Source organism: Megachile rotundata, chromosome 5, assembly GCF_050947335.1.
Source record: "Megachile rotundata isolate GNS110a chromosome 5, iyMegRotu1, whole genome shotgun sequence".
Taxonomy (NCBI): Eukaryota; Metazoa; Arthropoda; class Insecta; order Hymenoptera; family Megachilidae; genus Megachile; species Megachile rotundata.
In genome coordinates, this window is record NC_134987.1 from 9,353,427 (window position 1) to 9,372,393 (window position 18,967).

General features: G+C 41.2%; 1 protein-coding gene across 1 annotated transcript in view; it reads right to left on the bottom strand.

Annotated features, from left to right (window-relative positions):
- LOC100878643 (RNA-binding protein MEX3B) overlaps nucleotides 1-18,967 on the bottom strand; it is a 69,614-nt gene that overhangs the window by 14,866 nt on the left and 35,781 nt on the right. The gene's annotated exons all lie outside the window — the stretch shown is intronic.

Consider the following 18,967-nt stretch of genomic DNA (forward strand, 5'->3'; position numbering starts at 1 on the left):
CTCGCTCCTTCTCCTTGTCGTCGTACTACCTTTCTCTTTCTCGCGGCCATCCTTCGCGGCTTCATCCTCTCCTCTCCCTTTCTCTCTTTCTCCAAGCTCCCTTTCATTCAGTTCACTCTCTCCTTCGGTGCACGAACCGAGCCAGCGAACGCGACACACGCGGCTCTACGGATCGCATACCATTGCCTTTCCGTTTCTCTTCGCTCCGAGTCACGTTTCTACGTTCATTAGCGTCTTTTTTAATTGCGACTATATGGACTGAGTAACGCGGCCGTAAATCATGCGGCGGTTAAAAAAATTCACTTAGACTCTGACAGAGAAACGCATAACAATCTTCTCCGATCGTGAACCGATCGAGATGGGTTACACGCGATAACGGATGATAAATCAGCGAGCTTTTCATGTTTAACATTTAAATTACAAATTGGTGGTGCCTTAACGCCAAAAGGTTTAACATTTTCCAAGTACAGAACTTTTTCAATCTGTTTCTACACTGAATTCCAGAATTTCTGAAGATCAGATCTTAATAATTCCTGCAATTTCTCAAGTTCCCAGATTGTGAAGTTTATAATTTGTAAATTCTAGAGTATCTACATTTCTAGAGCTTCAAAATCTTAAGCCCCCTGAATCTCCAAGTACGCAAGTTTGCCAAAGTACAAATATTGAAATGCTCAACTCCAAGTTCCCAAATTTTTCAATATTCCAGTTCATGACTTGACAAGTCACAAAATCCATAAATTACCAGGTGATGTGGGTGATTTAAAAGCAGAAAGGTGGCTAAGTAATTCTGATTCTTATCCAGTAGCCGAGAAATCGAGCAGCGGAGTTAAACGTGTTGGTCAGAACAGAAGATCCTTGCTTCGACGCGACGCGGCAATGTCATGGGCGTCCATGGTTCTTCAGGGACAACCGCTGCGGCACAATCTTGACATCGATACGGCCTTAACTGCACACACGATGCGGTTCGCGATTCGAGGCGTTTACGCGACGAGGAAAGGAAAGGGACACGCGCGTCACACGCGTTGGACCGCGCGAGGTCGTCTCGGGGGCGCGAGCGTAATTGCGATTATAACGTCTTTCCAAGTTTCAACCAATTCGACGAATATTCGTCGAAGAATCTGCTCATCCCATAATCATTATCTTCTTAGGAAAATAGACACTTTTTGTAGTTTTCCGTGGCTCTGTTAGCTGCAGTCTTATTTTGAAGAAGGTAGAAGCAAATGGTCAAAGAATGTGGGTGAACTGTTTGAGTCGTTGTGAATTATTAACATGATGCGATAGAAAATTTTATGTTCACATGTCAAATGTCTATTGAGAAGAGACAATCAAGAACAGAGGGGTAAACTTGTTACAACTACACGAGAAGGATTAATCATTAAGGAGTAATATTTTGTAAAAAATAAATTTGTGGATGAAGAGACTTTTCGTAGATCAAGATTTGTGCGGAGTAGTATATATATAGGATGATGTATTCATCAGTAATAATGTCTGTATTTGAAAGGGCTTGTCCCGTAAATAAATGAATGGCAATAATTTTGGGGCGTTGTTCGTTGCGTAGGTGACGATTACACCGTTCCGTGTCGCAAACGCGCGCGGAATTGGACGCGTTAATGAATGGAGAAAGCCGGTGTTGCACCTTTTATGCACGCATCTCGTCCCTGTAGAATTGCCGGCTAAAAATGCAACGATTATATGCACGACGAGGAACATGTAACGGCGAAACGCGTCGACGCATGTCCTCGAATCGCTAGGGTAAATCCTGTTTCAGTTTCATCGATCACGCTTTATTTTCGGAACCCATTGTATCCAACCTTCTCTCGTCTCGTTTCTTCATTCCAGCCGGTTTACCTTCGATGATTATATTCATTCAATGGTTACGTACCATCCTACCCCTTTTGATACACTCAAATTCAATGTAAACAATACGACTGTGCTTGTTTGCGACCTTTAAACGAATAAGCGGATTGCGGAGGCTACTTGGCGGAGATGTGGAGATTTTGTGAATTTGGGGACTTGGGGAGTTTGAGAAGAGGTTTTGGGAACTTGGGAGTTTCAAGGTTTGAACATTTAGAAATGTCTGAACGTTAAAAAATTTAGAAATTGGAGGATTTAGAAATTAAGGAGATTGAAGAACTTGATGATTTGAAAATGATACATCACTTTATACCAAACCAAGAAGGCTAATAGTCAGATAGTGAGTGGCTAATTCTAGACAATAAAACGAAACAGCTAAGGGCAAGATCTAAATAAGAACCGCAGCGAATCGTGCAAACAAAATGTCTCCTGTTCTTTGTTCTCGACGAAGCGTTGTTCCAACTGAAATGCAACTCGGAATTCAAATCAAGTAGCTCGCTCCACTTTCTTGAACCGCGTAAATTCTCGTTCAAGGATTCAGCGTTGCTTTGCCAACGCACACTTGATCGAACGGCCGAGCGTGTGTGCCAAAGCCACAGGATCCTTCGGCACGCTACAAGGTTGCAACGTCGAAGAACGTGGAATTGCTCGTTCTCGGTAGAAACTGAAGAAGGAACACGGCACAGGTGCAATTTTCGCAGGGGAATTTTTCCACGGACGGGAAAAAATCGAGCGATACCGCGTGTCAATGACTACGTGGCTCGGCTAGACGCGTATCGTAGCGATAAACCGCTGCGGGGTAAAAGAGTCGGTCGTAATTCTAGCTGGCAAATTGTTAAGACGAGCACGCCACGGCACAAGGGTAACCATTATTATCCGTAATCTGAAGAAGCATAAATTTGCCCAAGGATACCGAGGGCCCAAGGATGCCCGAGGCCAAGCATGGTAGATGAAAGAGACGTAGAAATCGAGAGGAATAAAAATTACGGGGCAGATTCAGCCGGAGAGGATCTCGGTGTCGACGTTACACGGAAAAACAGTGTTTACGGCGGTATTTCGATATAAATTCAATCGAAATAATATCGAGTCGAGCGAGAACCTTTTCAAAATCGGACGCACGCGGGAATAAAATTAGAAGAAGTTAAATTTCTTAACAACCATCGTGAACTCTCGAGTATCCTCGAGTTACCCGTTAACGAAACTCTTCAGGAATCGATAGGCCAACTTTACTCGAAAGTTCGAAGAGCAACGCCATTCCTCTGACGTACGAGCCTAACAAGGCGAGCTTGTGACCTGATCTTCTCCGGTTTCAATGAAATTTAGTGCGACTTATGCGTAAAATAAACGAACAATCTCGGAACATTGAGAAAAAAATATACTTATAGTCGCTCTTATATTTATTCATATATGATATTCTAAATCGTAAAAGATACAAATATTTTAAGATGAATTGTTTCGGTGGAAGCTCCGTAAAACTACTGAACCTTTCATAATTGTTACATTTCATGTTAATTACTTTGAAGGAAAAATATTTCTTCCAACCGGATGCGTATCCGGAGCAAAAGATTTCAAGTCCGACGAGTTCGCTACACCGCAATCGCTATCGAATAATTAGCTCCGATACTTGCATATCAGTTTTCTCATAATTAATTCGGGGCAGATGCGTTTATTTTGCCCAGAGGATTACCGTCGTACTAAATTTCATCCTGTCTTCTCCAAGTTCGACAGATTAAAAGAGCACAGGAGAAAAATAATAAACTTCGTTGAGGAGCCGTGACCGCGATCTAACCTGCTCTTTTTTCGTCGCGTCAGCCGAGTTTCCGTTTACCCAAGGTTCTCCGTCGTTCCGGAAATTCGCCTAGGGCAAATCGGGGCGGTTCAGTTGGCTAAATAACTCCGAGAAGAGGCAGGTGGACGAGGATCGGTATAGGTACACAGATAGGAGCGGTTCGCACAAATACACGCAGCTAGAAAGCTGCCGCGAGTGGAAAGAAGAAGGCGAAGACGGCGTCGCCGAAGAAGAAGAAGAAGTCGAAGAAGAAGAAGAAGAAGACGACGACGAAGAAGAAGCAGAAGGTTGCTCGTGGTCGAAGAAGGTGGCTGCTAACGCGACCATGGTGGTGGTAGTTCGGATGGAGGAAGAGAAGGTGGGGCGTGGGTCGCAGACAGTTGAAGGGCCGCGGCCAAGGTGAGGTGAAACGAAGAGAAGAGAAGAGAGAGTGAAAGGAAGAGAAAGAGACTGCATCGGAGAGAGCGTAAGGCGCCTTTGCCTTTGTCTGCTTCTATCGAAGGGACCAGAAGGGACGAGAGGATCGACCGGGACCGAGGAACTCGACCCGATCCTTCCTTCGTCCTTTACTCCTCGTCGAATTCTTCGTCTTCTTCTTGTTCTTCTTCTTGCACGCACCGTAAAATCACGAAAGACGTAAAGGGAGTATTAGTTTCGGTACATTTCACTTCGATCTAAACGAATTATGTCGGATATCGAAATACTCCGACATCAAACATTTTACGGTTTCTGCTCGTGTCGGGTGACTTAGATGATCGCTCTTCGTGTTCTAGAACAGCGACCGATCAGGTGTACACCGAAGAGTTCACGGGCACTTACGCGGAATGTGCAAGGATGAGGGGGCGACATTGAATCCGCATGCCAGATTTAGATACAGTGCAATTTAGATTTCACGTATTTCGAATTCAACGAGGTTCAATTTGACGCAATTCGACATAATTCAGACTCCATTCGATACGATTCAATTTGCCGGCGATTCGGTATATCGGAGGTTGCCGATTTGGCCATCGGTGTTCCAGAAAATAAACTCGGCGTATCGTATGGCGACACGATCGAAAACCGGGTTCGTTATTCCGTTGATTTCTTTCTTATTCATTCGAGGTGCCATTCACGTAGCCGATGCACGCGAAGCACGTGGTCTGTTCTCCGGCCGAGTACAATGCCGTGCAAAGCCCTCTCGGGAGAGGAGTTTGGACCTTCTATTCCCACGATACGTCACTCTCTCTCTCGAATGACGTTGCTGAAATCTGCAGCAGCCACTAGCAGCAGCAGCAGCAGCAGCTCTCTCGAAAGGCCGCAGGATCAATAGTTACACGCCTCTATAGCCGGCAGCTGCATTATACACGCGGCTCGGAAACTAGCGGTCATAGTGCGCTGCACGTACACATGGAAACGCATCGTGGTCGCGTCTACGTTATCGACAGATTTGCAATATCTACACCGGTAGGTTGGCAAGCTCGTTACACTGAAACGACCATGATTCCTGGAACCCGCTATCGTACATCAATTACGTTCGACTTGATTGATATCAAAACTCGGATCCTCCATTGTGATTGCTCGTGGCTTCCTGCGCTTCGGGCGTTGATTAGTTACACTGATCTCGAGACGGATGGCTGTTCCAGAGAAACGAAGGATTCTCGAAGAAACGATGAAATCCTGCAGCCCACTACGTTTCTTAGAAACAGGGGTCTGGGGGAGGGTATGAAAAAAAAATGGTCCAAGAGGGACAGGAACTCGGGGGCCATCTGCTCTCGTCTTTTGCTTTAATTACAGCCACCAAATGCCTCGGCCGAGAGGCACTCGTCTTTTCCTCGGCGACTCGCCGACCAACCGTGGGCGGTATCGACCAAGTCGACCCGAAAAGGACCGCAGAGAATCGGAACCGTTCGTTTACCTCTCGTTTCGCTGATTTAAACGCGACTCCGCCACGAACATCGATGGACGCCAACTTCGTTTCAGATTCGATATAACGTCCAAACTTTTTGTTACTGTTGTCTCCATCGAAATGTTATCGATAACTTGATAAACGTATCGATAATATCGAGATGCTATCAATGATTCGATATACAGATTGATAAATCAATACACATATCGATATCGGCGAGATATCTTAAGATGTATCAGAAACGAATCTAGCTACAGAAATCGCAGTCATCGTTCGAAAGTAAAATATGATACTAAAATCTTCCAGAAACAGTTCGTCCATAAAGTCTATCCTACTTCCATGAAAAGTTCCCCAGTCGATTAAGTCGAGATAACTCCGGCGATCGTCGATAAACCGCACTATAATCTGTTCCAGAAACCTTACGAGCTAGTAAGTTAGAAAACCAGCATTCCAGAGGCTGGAAAACGCTCGAGTCGTAGCGTAGCGTCGATGACAAGCTACGAATACGAAACAATGTCGGGTCAGGTACAAGGAACGGTGGTAAGTTTATTTAGGATCGATGGATCCCTTAAGTAGCGGTACCCTTTGCTCGGGTCCCAGGACATTCGTGCGTCTTGTAGGTTCGTTCGTGGGGCACGAGCCGCGCGGATATCACGAGTTTCTCAGGCAGGTCAGTGAAACTGCGCCGTCAAGTTGAAGGCCAACACCCCCACAATGCAACGGCCGAATACCACCGCTCGCCCCACCAGCCTCTGATCCTCGACCACTTTATCCTATTCCCCCTTCCTTGCCTTTCTGTCCCTCTCCCGACCTGTCTCCCTCCTCTTTCAACGGCCAAGTCGCCGGAACATCCGAGGAAACTCCAATAACGACGATAAACTTCCGAAACGTTGTCCCTCCTATCTTATCGACCGAAAATTTCCATCTCGATCCGGTCGCGATTTTCCATCCAACTCCGAAAACGAGTTACCTATAGTAGCGGCTACGTGGCTCGACGAATGGCAGCTCGTCAGTATAGACCGGCGACGCGGTTACTCAGGTTCGATTCAGGTGGAAAAAAGACGCGGAGCTCAGGAATGAGTAGCCTCATCGCGATCAACGTGCATCGCGTTCGATGCACGGACATGGTGATTATTCACTAGTTTCCAGGAAATCTGCGCGCCGATTGGTCGACCGCTCGACCAATCGCGAACGTCCTTTGAGAGCGAGGACAGCTCCGTTCGAGAGTCAACTAGAGACGAGTGGTCACTGTTGCGGCGACCACCGCGTCGCGCGGATGCGTTGCACAGGTGTGCCGATGCATCTTCCTATGCTCCTCCGACTCCTCGTCCTCTCTCTGTTTCTCTTTATCTCCCTCTCGGATCCCTCTCAAAGGCCAGAAATTCCAACCTCTTCTCGAAATAGATCGATGACACTCGTCCGAACAATCCCGACCGTGTGCACGCATCGCGTCGCCGCGTATGCGTGCCGTGTGCGCGCGCAACCATCCCTATCCGCGTCTATGTACACCGTCGGGCATCGTACACCTCCATAGGGAAAACGGCGATAAACGGAAAGGAGGATGCTGACTGTTATTGGTACATTTTCTGGTTTTATAATTTAGGAATTGTGGAATTTACAGATTTTTTAAAACGGAATTTTGGAAATTTGAGATTTGGGAAATCAGGATTTTGGACTGTTGAGAATTTGGGAATTTGGAGATTTGAGAAGTTAGGTATTAGTTAGTGATGTACAAATTTGTAAAATTTAGGAAGGGGATTCAAGGGTTTGAGGAATTTAAGGATTTGGGGATCTGGAGATGTGAAAGCTTGCAATCTCGAAATAGCCACTTAGAAATTTGGGGAGATAGGTTTTGGAACTTAGAAATTTAAGTATTTCATAATTTGGAACTTTGGTAGTTTGGGGTTGCAAAATTTTCAGGATTCGAACGTTAGAAAAGTCAAAAGTATACTCAAGTTTTGAAAATTAGAAAATTCAAAATTTTAAGAATCTACTAATCAGAAATTGAGTGTTTGAAAATTTAAAAATTGTAAAATCCTAAAAATATTAATAAAGAAGTCGTCGAGTCGACACATTAGCCCCTGAAAATGACGCGAGCCGGTGGGAAGTACCACCCACACTCGTTATCCGAAGTAAACCTACGTTGCCGCCGAGTGTACACGTACCGCGATCTATAGGTGCATCTATATATATAAACATACGTACACATGCATAAAGCGCATACATGGTGATGTGTACATATAGATATATGCGGCTCTCTCGGGGCCGATGTCTCTGAAATAACCGAGCGAGGCTCACTCGCCGGACAGGGGAATAAGGTGCAATGCACGCACCCGTTCACTGCGTCCTCTCTTTCTCGTTCTCCTTCTACCACTCTCTTTCTCCGTTTACCACGCTGTCTTTTCCCTTTCTCGCGTTCGTGCGCGCTGCAACTGCAGTTGCATCCGACACTGTCTCGAATGGCAGTGGGGGTCACACTATATTAAGATTGAACTCCACTGACACGGCCGCCCAACTGCGTTCATTCTCCTCCTACTCTTTCTTCTCTCTGTCTCCGTTTATCCCGTGGCCAGTCTACCCTTCTTCCTCTTTTTCTGTTCCGTCCACACGCTCTCCTATCTTTCTCTTTCTCTCTCTTTTCTCGCCGATATACGTCCGCTATCCAGGCTCGATACATTGTTTCTCCGTAAAGAATCTTTTCGAACATTTTCACAAAAGTTCTTTATCAACTTGTAAGTCAACTTTGATAATTAGGTTCGTAGGCTTAATAGGGTTGTAGGATTTTTAAGATCTAAATTTTGGAGATTATTTTTTGATTGAATTTTATTGTAAGTCAAGTTAGTCGGGTCGTAAGAATTTTATAGGGAACTTCGTTCATTATTTTATTACTGGATATTTGTCTATGGACTTATTTTCATATGTATACCAGTATAGATTTAGTTAAAAATATATCGATACGAAATTATTGTGTTAAACCGAATAGTCAGTCATCTGGTGAAAAATATATTTCCTCAGTTGGAGATTTCGTGAAAAATTCGATCAGAGAAGTTAATTTACTTCAGTACGGGCAACGTCGACAGAAAGGATGCGAAGGAAATGACCAGGTTGATCCTGGCACAGGACGAAGGACGCGCGCCTAGGCTTGCGAAGCGTCTCGCGGATGCGCACGAGTGCCCGTGCAAAAGACGATATGGTAACCAGGTTGTGTACAGTAGGAAAAAATGCACCTGGGGGAAGCCAAGTGTGTGCAACGTGTATGGTCGGTGCTGTCGTGTACGAGAAAGTGGGAATACAGATCCCATCGGTTTCTCAACCTTGAATATTACTCGCGACCCTCGACACGCGATTCGATTGCTATTTACGTGGCTTATCGAGTCCGATAGTCCAAGATGATGTCCACTGTGCTCGCATTAGACGCTTTATATCGTTCGACATTTCCAGTTCACTTTGCATTCAATTTCTTATTTGAAACACTGCCAAATTTTAGTACTTTGAAATGAGTTAGTAGGAATGAAATTTTCTATATTTTTAATAAATTATGAGGGACAATAAATGTTCTGTTTTCTTTCAGGGACTTTTGTGAATTTTGGTAACTCGTATGTGAGAACTTGTTTGGAGTTATTAGGTATATTTTATTGTCGGTGATAAGTCCTAAAGTTATAGAATTTTAATCTCTTTTCTTAAGGTCCGATAATTCCAATATGCCAAAATTCAGAAGTGATAGAGGATCAAAGTCTGAAAATCATAAAGTACAAAAAGTACCAAAGGTCCAAGTCCCAGAATCCCACTGTCCACATACCCAAATTTAAAATCCCGAAGTCCTAAAGTGTCAAAACTGCAAAATCTCAAAGTTTCCCATTTTCAATGTCCTAAATTCCTAAACTAGCAAAGTACTGAACCCCCAAAATAGTTGAAAATTCCAAGATCCCAAAGTCCTAATACAGCAAACAGTTTTCGTATCTATACTTCCTTCGTCGAAAGAACAAAATTCTCCACGAACACGGTGTATCGCAATATTTTTCGCTGCGGCCGATACATACACCAGGGCCAATTATCGTATCGGTTTCTCGGCGCAGTTATAGTTGAAACGAATATGGAAGAAAGTTGCAAAATAACGAGGCAGCGCATTTAATCCGTGGTCCGATGATTCATTATCGGTTTACGAGAGCTCGGGACTTATGCGGACAACAGTTCGGTTATAATTACACGATATTGGATGTCACGATATTAATGAGCCACGGCGGATATAATGGGACGTGCTGCCCACCGTGGAAACCACTCCGCCCAGAGTGGCTGGGCTCCGATCGTTCGAGAGAAACCGAAGGGTGAGTCATTCCGTCGATCGACCTACCTCAAACCTCTCTCGACCGAACGAGTGGAGGAGACACAACGGTTCACCGTGAAAACAGGTAGCACCATTCTCTAAACCAGTATTAGATTTTCTTCTCTGTCCTTTAACCCGCTCTAACGTGTCTTTCAACGTGCCTCCTTCTTTACACACCACGGATGTACACTCCTCTCCATAAATCGTGTGACTACTGTTTTCAATTTTTAGATCTTTACATGCTTTATATATACAGAGTGATTATAACTGTTAATTGCTTGAACTCCAGGCGTTTACTTCTCGGTCATTTAATTATGAGAACTCGATATCCTGCATGAATATTCACATACTGCAATTAATTCTAATTTTCTATCTGCGTTATGCCATGTACGTCCATCTACGTTAATATATGACAGAGTCAATTTTCAGGATTTTCAAAAGTAATCAGGATGTTTGCACAGGATGAATTGCAACCATATCATATTCATGTATAATTAACAAAATAAGTATACATATGTGACTCTGGTCCTTATGATTCTGTAGATCATTTCAGAATGTACAAGTCAGTTATCAAAGATTTATCACATCACAAAAATGAATAATATTTTTAATGTACCTAAGTATGCCGTTCGCAAAATAGTGTTAGCTCCGATACACCGTCCTTCGTTCAGAAAATTTTGCCAATATATTCTTTCCGAGCCGTGGCACGTTAAGCCAGGACTTCCCCATGCGCAAAGTCAGGATAAATCGATTACAACCGAACATCAACGAAACTGTCCCCTGACCTGGAAGAAGGGTGCGAAAAGTACGCGACCCCTACAATCATGGGTATGCCCCATCAGCTGTGCCTTCCAGCTGTAGGCTACTTCAAATGCAAAAAAGCACCTCAACCAAGGGACAGGCTAAGGTCAGACTATAGAGCATGTATCGATCAAAGAACGGTTCTCGTCATTTTCTCTCCTGTGGATGGAGATCGGTTCCCGAGGGTGAGAATGAAATGAACACCACTCGTGACCGGTCACCACTCGCGTAACGACGTTGTTTGGGGTGCTTTGGGATCCCTAACTCGGCTGAGTGTAAATAGTGTGTTATGGGGAGGAAGGAGTTTGGAAATTTGGGGATATGGTAATTTGGGAGTTTGGTGATTTGGAGATTTGAGGTTTGGAAATTTGGGAATTTTGGGGTGTGGGAAATTCGGGAGTGTAGGAAATTGGGGGTGTAGGAAATTGGGGATGTGGGAAATTGGGGGCGTAGGAACTTGGGGATTTAGGAATTTGGGGATTTAGGAATTTGGAAATTTAGGAATTTGGGGATTTAGGAATTTGGAAATTTAGGAATTTGGAAATTTAGAAATTTGGGGATTTAGGAATTTGGAAATTTAGGAATTTAGGAATTTAGAAATTTAGGAATTTGGGGATTTGGAAATTTAGGAATTTGGGGATTTAGGAATTTAGAAATTTAGGAATTTGGGGATTTGGAAATTTAGGAATTTGGGGACTTAGGAATTTGGGGATTTAGGAATTTGGAAATTTAGGAATTTAGGAATTTAGGAATTTAGAAATTTAGGAATTTGGGGATTTGGAAATTTAGGAATTTGGGGATTTAGGAATTTAGAAATTTAGGAATTTGGGGATTTGGAAATTTAGGAATTTGGGGATTTAGGAATTTGGAAGTTTAGGAATTTGGAAATTTAGGATTTTGGAAATATAGGAATTTGGAAATTTAGAAATTTGGAAATTTAGGAATTTGGGAATATAGGAATTAGGAAATGTAGGTATTTAAGCATTTAGAAATCCAAAAATTAAAAAATCTACAAATTTATAATGTTAAAAATTCAAAACTGCACAGTCCAAAAAATATAAAAATATTAACCCCAGAAATTTACAAGTCCTTAAAAATTTAAAAATGTCAAAAATTTAAGACTACAAAATTATCAACCTTCCCCATTTAAAACATGTGATATATCACCCATTTGACTCAATCCAATTCTCCCTAGTCGACGTCCCCACAAATTCGATTAAAATACTTTGTCAGCCCCTGAAATCTCCGTTTTTCCTTTGTCGTCCACTTTTGCCAACTTCCTCCGTTTTTATTCTTCGTTTCGATTCTTGTCGAGCCACCATCACGTTATTACCCTCCCTTAGATAGCACAAGCTGTCTCAAGGTTCGGAAACCTCGAGAGGGCGATGAAACTCGACCCTAAGACGAGGTTCCCTTCGCACAGTATAGGAAAGTAGATGCTTTTTCGCACGATCCATCCATCTCGTTCCTCTTCCTACATTTTCTCTTTGCTTTGTTACTGGAAGCCATTCGTAATTTCTACCGAGTCACCAAGGGTAGCAAAAAAGAAAAGATGTGTTGTTAATTCTATGGGAACGAAAACCCCTTTTGGTGCTACTGTATTCATCGAATGTTAATGCGTTTTTTGTAGTGTGATTGTAACCTTCGTGTTTTGAGATTTATATTAACCTTACCCTCTGCTCTTAACCGTACCACCAAAAGTCCTGATAGAGTTCTCTAAATGGGCCATATAGCGAAACTGTGTCCACAAGAAACAGAAATATTTCTCCAACAATTGAAATATTTCTCCAAAATAATTACTCGACGACATTTTACAGCAAGATGGAGTTGAAAAGTAGTGACAGGTCGATTCGACCATAGTGTATCGTCAGCGCATAAATAATCGTACGAAAAGAATTGAAGCCGGAGGGGGCGCCTTGTTGCAGTTACCGTGACTAGCATTTCCTGTTTCGATCCCATAACCACCGATGGGTATAACTAATTACTTTCGCGTTTCTGTTGCCGCTGTTGCGCTCGTTATTTATGCCCTCGAAACATTACGCTAATAAATCTGGGGGAAGGGCATGCGCCAATGATAATTTGTATCGAACAGGGGTGGACAGTAAAATACGAGGGTTGTTCGATGACTAACGACAAGGATTTCGTTGCTCAATTTTTATCCACTCCATCTTGACCGTCTTGCTTTACTATTCCATCCAGATAAGCTGAGAGTTTCAACATTTTGCCTGATTTTTATCAATTTCTTTGAACTTTCCTACACTGAAGGTACACTGATCTCTTAAAAATTCGTAGTTTGTAGGAAAGTATGAATATGTACTTTGTTCTACTTTTTTAGATAAAAAGGTATGTAATAAAAACATGTGAAGTTTTCAACGTGGTAATTTCATTAAGGCTAATTGCACTAATGCATGTAGTGCATAACCTCCTATCAGTTGTTTCATTTTTGTAAGACCGATGGTACAGATATGTACTAACCGTTTCTTCATCATTAACTCATTTTCATATTTGATAAAAAAATATCAAATCCTATATTTTTTTAGAAATATGAAAAATTTAATAAAATTGCTAATAATATGAATGTTAAAAATTTACCAAAAGAAGGTTAATTATGGTTAAATTAAATATGTGATCTTTTGAGATACAGTGTCTACGGGGACATGAATGACCCAGGGGTTAAATAATTCGTGTACTGTTAAACGATTGCGAAATTCGAGCACACGTGCGAGCTACGGGCCTTTTCTGCGACTAAGATCGCGATCACCAATGGATTCACCTACTTTGCTACGATCTGGCAAAAATCTCGCGTTGCAAATCGTTCGATTCCTGGAATCCTCAATGCTGTTCGTGACCCAATGATGTAGAACAAGATACGCGACTTATTTTACTTGGAAAGCGTCCTTAAACCCCGTAAACACGCCGTGACTTCGGTGATCTAGAATACGATTCAGGATTACAACCTTCCTACTCGTATAAAATTAATATTATAATTCGCGCGTTGATAAACGTCGCAAAACGAAATCGCATACGAATTCTTCCGGTTCTTTCGGATTAACATTTACGAATTTGGAAATTTGGTAGCTTTGTTGTTTGAGGTTAGGAAGTTGGAAATGTGGCATCTTAAAAATTTAGGGTTTTGGGGATTTAAGGGTTTTGGGACTTGGAGTTTAGGAATTTATGGATTTGACAAATTTTGGAATTTAGGGATTATGGGATTTGGAGTTTAGGATTTTAGGGATTTGACAAATTTTGGAATTTAGGGATTATGGGATTTGGAGTTTAGGATTTTAGGGATTTGACAAATTTGGAGATTTAGGGATTTGACAAATTTTGGAATTTAGGGATTATGGGATTTGGAGTTTAGGATTTTAGGGATTTGACAAATTTGGAGATTTAGGGATTTGACAATTTTTGGAATTTAGGGATTTAGGGATTTGGAGTTTAGGATTTTAGGGATTTGACAAATTTGGAGATTTAGGGATTTGACAAATTTTGGAATTTAGGGATTTAGGGATTTGGAATTTAGGGATTTAAGGGATTTGGAGTTTAGGATTTTAGGGATTTGACAAATTCGGAGATTTAGGGATTTGACAAATTTTGGAATTTAAGGATTTAGGGATTTGGAGTTTAGGATTTTAGGGATTTGACAAATTTGGAGATTTAGGGATTTGACAAATTTTGGAATTTAGGGATTTAGGGATTTGGAGTTTAGGATTTTAGGGATTTCCCAAATTTGGAGATTTGGGGATTTGGAGGTTTAAGAATTTTGAATTTGAAAATTCAAGATTTTGGAATTTGGGGATTTAGGAATTTGGAAGTTTAGGGATTTGGAGATTCAGGAAATTGGAGCTATACCAATTTAGGGGTTTCGAATTTGGGAAATTTAGAAATTTTTAAATTTATATTGCCAGACGCATCTGGCAAATAAATTATACAATACAGGGTTAAGAAATCACAAATGTCCAACTTGAAGAATTCTATAACTCCACAAATTAAAAAAGTATCCAAAAGACACAAGTACCTAATTGTAAAATTAAATCCAGCAAGCAAATGTTAAGCCCACATAAATCTGACGCATTGTTTACGCGCAAACGCCCCAAGAGTTCATTCATCGACAAGAGAAAAAAGAAGAAAGAGTACACATTCATTCCAGAAATATATCTTTGCATCGCGGTTTGGTTATTCTTGCGGTATGATTTCCTTTTACCTAGACTGCCATACGATGTGCATACAAAAAAGGGAAGGAAATAAAAAGAACGTGGTGGTACATCGAGGGGTTACAGTTTTTAAACGCGGAATCGAGTTTTACGGGTGACCCACATTTCCAGAAGGTTTTTGTGGAGGAAAGTAAAAGGTACGTTTATTTAGATGAACCTTTCACCTCGCGGTGCTTTGGCATTTTAAGGTTCGCCCCGGTTTTTTTTTCCCTTGCCCCGTTGCTCGATGAATGGATCGGACACACCGTGTACTTAAGACGTGTCCTCGACGAGCGTAAATGGCCTCCTCGCCAAACTTCCATCAAATTGCGATGGTACTTCAAGCTTAGGCAATCGCCAAATACATATAATTATCTGTAATCTATAGTTTCGATGAAATTAGATACTGCGTTAATTCTAAAAATTTAGAGAAGTAAAATTATTTTCTTCTAATTGTATAATGGTGTAATTCATGAAGAGGTAGATATCTTGGAGATATGTGTAAGACGAGGAATATTTTTTTAATAGTTTGAAGTTATTTAGTATTCTACTAGGACTCATCAGCAGATTTATAGATGCCAACATTTTTCATTTGAAGATCTTTTCCACCCCTAAAGTTCTCATAGGACTATTATGATATTTAGGACATATAGGAATTGACCAATGTGACGATTTTATTATACATGATATATGATATACGAGATAATATATTACAGCATGTAATTTCTCTGAAGGTAGATGGATAAGTGACTTTGTGCTTGATACTCAATACCTGAGCTTTCAGCCTACCTCATGCTTGCAAATGAAGTTTCCGAGAACCATTAGATAATATAGATTATCTGAGTCTTCCCAAAATGACAAATACCCTGTTAGAACATCTCAAGCCCACATTCAGAGGCCTAAGTGTAAGAAATGACCACATCAATTCTAAACCCCTAAGTTTCTACATCAAACAATTTATAAAAATCAGTATTACGATCGGTATCAAAAATCAGTTATAAAATGAGCTTCAAATGAAGCATCTGGAAAATAAAAGCTGTGCTGAAATAAGGATTAACTTTGAAATTAAAGAAATGGTGTGGCAAAGAGTTAATGGTTGAATATCTCGCAACGTTTGTGTCCCTATCGATCGAGATCGCCGCAGTATCTTCAGCGCAGCTCGTGACGCGCGGGCTCGAATCGAGAGCAGCGGAGAAAGATGGGAAGAGAGAGAAAAAAGGAGAGACGAAGCACGCTTAAGACGAAAAATTATTTGGAGCGCGAGGAATTGACGCGTTCTGCCCGGTAACGACGTTCCAGTTTTCGTAACGAGCCTCGGCATGTAAAGCACACCGCCACGCCGGTTCCAGTGAAAATCTCCATTATCGTAGCCGTAAACTTCGACAGCAGGTGCAAAACCGGCCAATTTCGGTCGCTCGGCTTTCCAAGTAGAAAAGCGCATTCCCCGGTTTGGGTGGCAGCCCATAACTCGCGTCCTCGAATCAACAACATAATGTGTCGTTAAATGGTTGACCGGTGTGCACGATTTACGATTGTAAATTCGACCAAGGCCCTCTCACCTTCCTGTCACTCGTTTCTATTTTATCCGTCTTCGTCACCGGTTTCGTGTTCTCTGTTCCCTTTCTACCACGCTGCTGATAAACCTTATCGCGTCGGGTTGCACTTCTTGCGACGCTCTTGTACGCCGAGTTGCCTTTATGGCTTTTTGGGTCTTCGAGCTAATGCTTGACATGATAGGACTACTGGACGATCGCTTTTAAGGTAATAGGCGCTCTTAGTCAATGAAGGGGAATTTGGAAAAATTAAATTTGTGTTGTGTTACGTACTGAGATATTAAACTTTTAGGTTATCAAGTTTTTTAATTTTTTAAATATTGAATTAACTAATTTTTGAATTTTTAATTTTGCATTTCCATACATTTTTAAATTCTCAAATTCCTTCATTATCAAGCATTCCGAATTTGCATTCTGAAATTTGCAAATTTCCAAATGCCCACATACGCAGCTTACACCTCTAAAATATTCCAATTAAAAAATCTCAAGCCTCCAAACCCAAACATCACATTTACAGACACCATAACAGTTAAGCTATTAATATAATTCTCAAAAATATGAAAGCAATGTATGTTCCCAATAAAATCTCAGCATGACCATAAAACACGAGTCATTACGTACTCTCCATCGTCGAGATAGATGTAAATCCCCGAAGGGATCAATAAAAATCCGAAAAAGCACCAGGAGAACGCGTTGTTTCTGTTCACGCGTCGTTTGCTTCCAAGTAAAACGGAATTCCTCTCAAATTTACCGGCTTATCGCGTACACCTGACGATTCGTTCCCGTCCGTCCGTTCGTCTCGCTCGAACACACTGCCATTAGGGTTGTTTTCTCGCGGAACGCGTCTGAATCGCGTGTTATCGAGCGCGTGCATGGTGATACTCGGAAAACCTTTCAATTCTTATATATTTTTACAATCACTTTATTCAAATTCCCTGTCTTCTAATATATCACCATAAATTTTATACAGCTGTATTATTTATAGCATTAACCCTTAGGAAGTATGACTAGAGAAATGTACTTCAGCTGTGATGAATTTTACTCGAATTTTTAATATGCCTTTGGAGTTCAGTTATAATTTGCATAGTCAATTGTATAATACAAAATTGACATACATCATCATTTACATTTCACATCACATTTCAAGAGTCTTTGTCTTAATATTTTAGCTGTGATTAGTTCTGACGCACCTGACAGATCATAGTGCAAAGGATTAATGCTAGACATAACTTACAGCATAACCTGAAATTAATGCATCATGAGAACCTTGTACAGTTTATTGCATACTAGAAATTAAAAGAGCTTAGCACGACTACCCTTAACTGAAGTTACAATATAACCTTAATTTTCTCAATTTCGTTTACAAATTTTACTAAGACCCTGATGTGGTAATCCAAAGTAACTGAATGAATGTTAATGCAATAATATATGAATAATATATTATATACATACTACTAAAAATTAAAAGAGCTTAACAAGACTACCCTTAACTGAAGTTACATAATCTTAATTTTCCTACTTTCGTTTACAAATCTTACTAAGACCCTGATGATCCAAATTGAATGAATGTTAATACAATAATACATTCCTTAAAAATTGTTAGCGTTTATTCCTTAAGAGGTACAAAATCTCTAAGAACCTTATCTCAAAGATCTTGAATGTATCTCTAAGATATTTGAATGTAAGTCAGCAACGCGAGATACGTTCTCGGACATCTCGCGCGAGTTTTACTCTCAAACGGACGCGAACGAGCAAGAACGTCGTCGGACGCCGCTTTCCTCGCCGTTCTGTCCTTTTTCTTTATCCGACCGCTATCATCGTGACTCATCCAGAAAGCCGTGTAGAGAGAGGTTAGAAGCACTGCCTGAGAAACGACAGACTGGTAGAAACTCGTTTTCCCGTGGCGGATCGATGCGCGAACAAACGCCATGGGGAAATCTTAAGGAACGACGTTTGCTCGTTTTGCCTTTGGCCCCGAGCTCGATCGTTCTAGGGTTATTGGATCCCGGCGATGAAATGGGAATGGTAACGGCCGACACGCGGAACGGGGATTCTTTTTCGGGAAAGCGCCCCTATCAGGCTTTCTTTTTCTTTCAGTGAGTTGCGATTCGAATTATTTCGATCAAATTGATTCCCAATCTCTGCGCTTTTTAGACACTCGGTAAAGAAAACTGTCTGATAATACAAATGATTTAATGATAATAATAATACAATACCCTGAGACAAAATCTGAATCGTTAGAGTCCTAAGTGCACGGTGTTCTGTAGATCAGATATGAAATTTTTATATCTGGGTTTTAATAAGATTCAGTGTGGCTTCAAGGATTAAGAAGAACATATTTTAACATTTTTTAAAAATTTGTTCGCTCTATTTTTTTATCGAAATGAACACTGTATGTTCAAGTCGTATTAGTTTAAAGAGGTGCTAGATTTATTTTTGTGTAAAATATTAGCTACTGCAGAAAGTATTACATTCTTAAGAAATGTGAAGACAGTATCAAATTTAAATTTATATTTCCAATTAAAATATACATCTTCTACTTGAGTTATCTTCGTGTTTGACTTATAA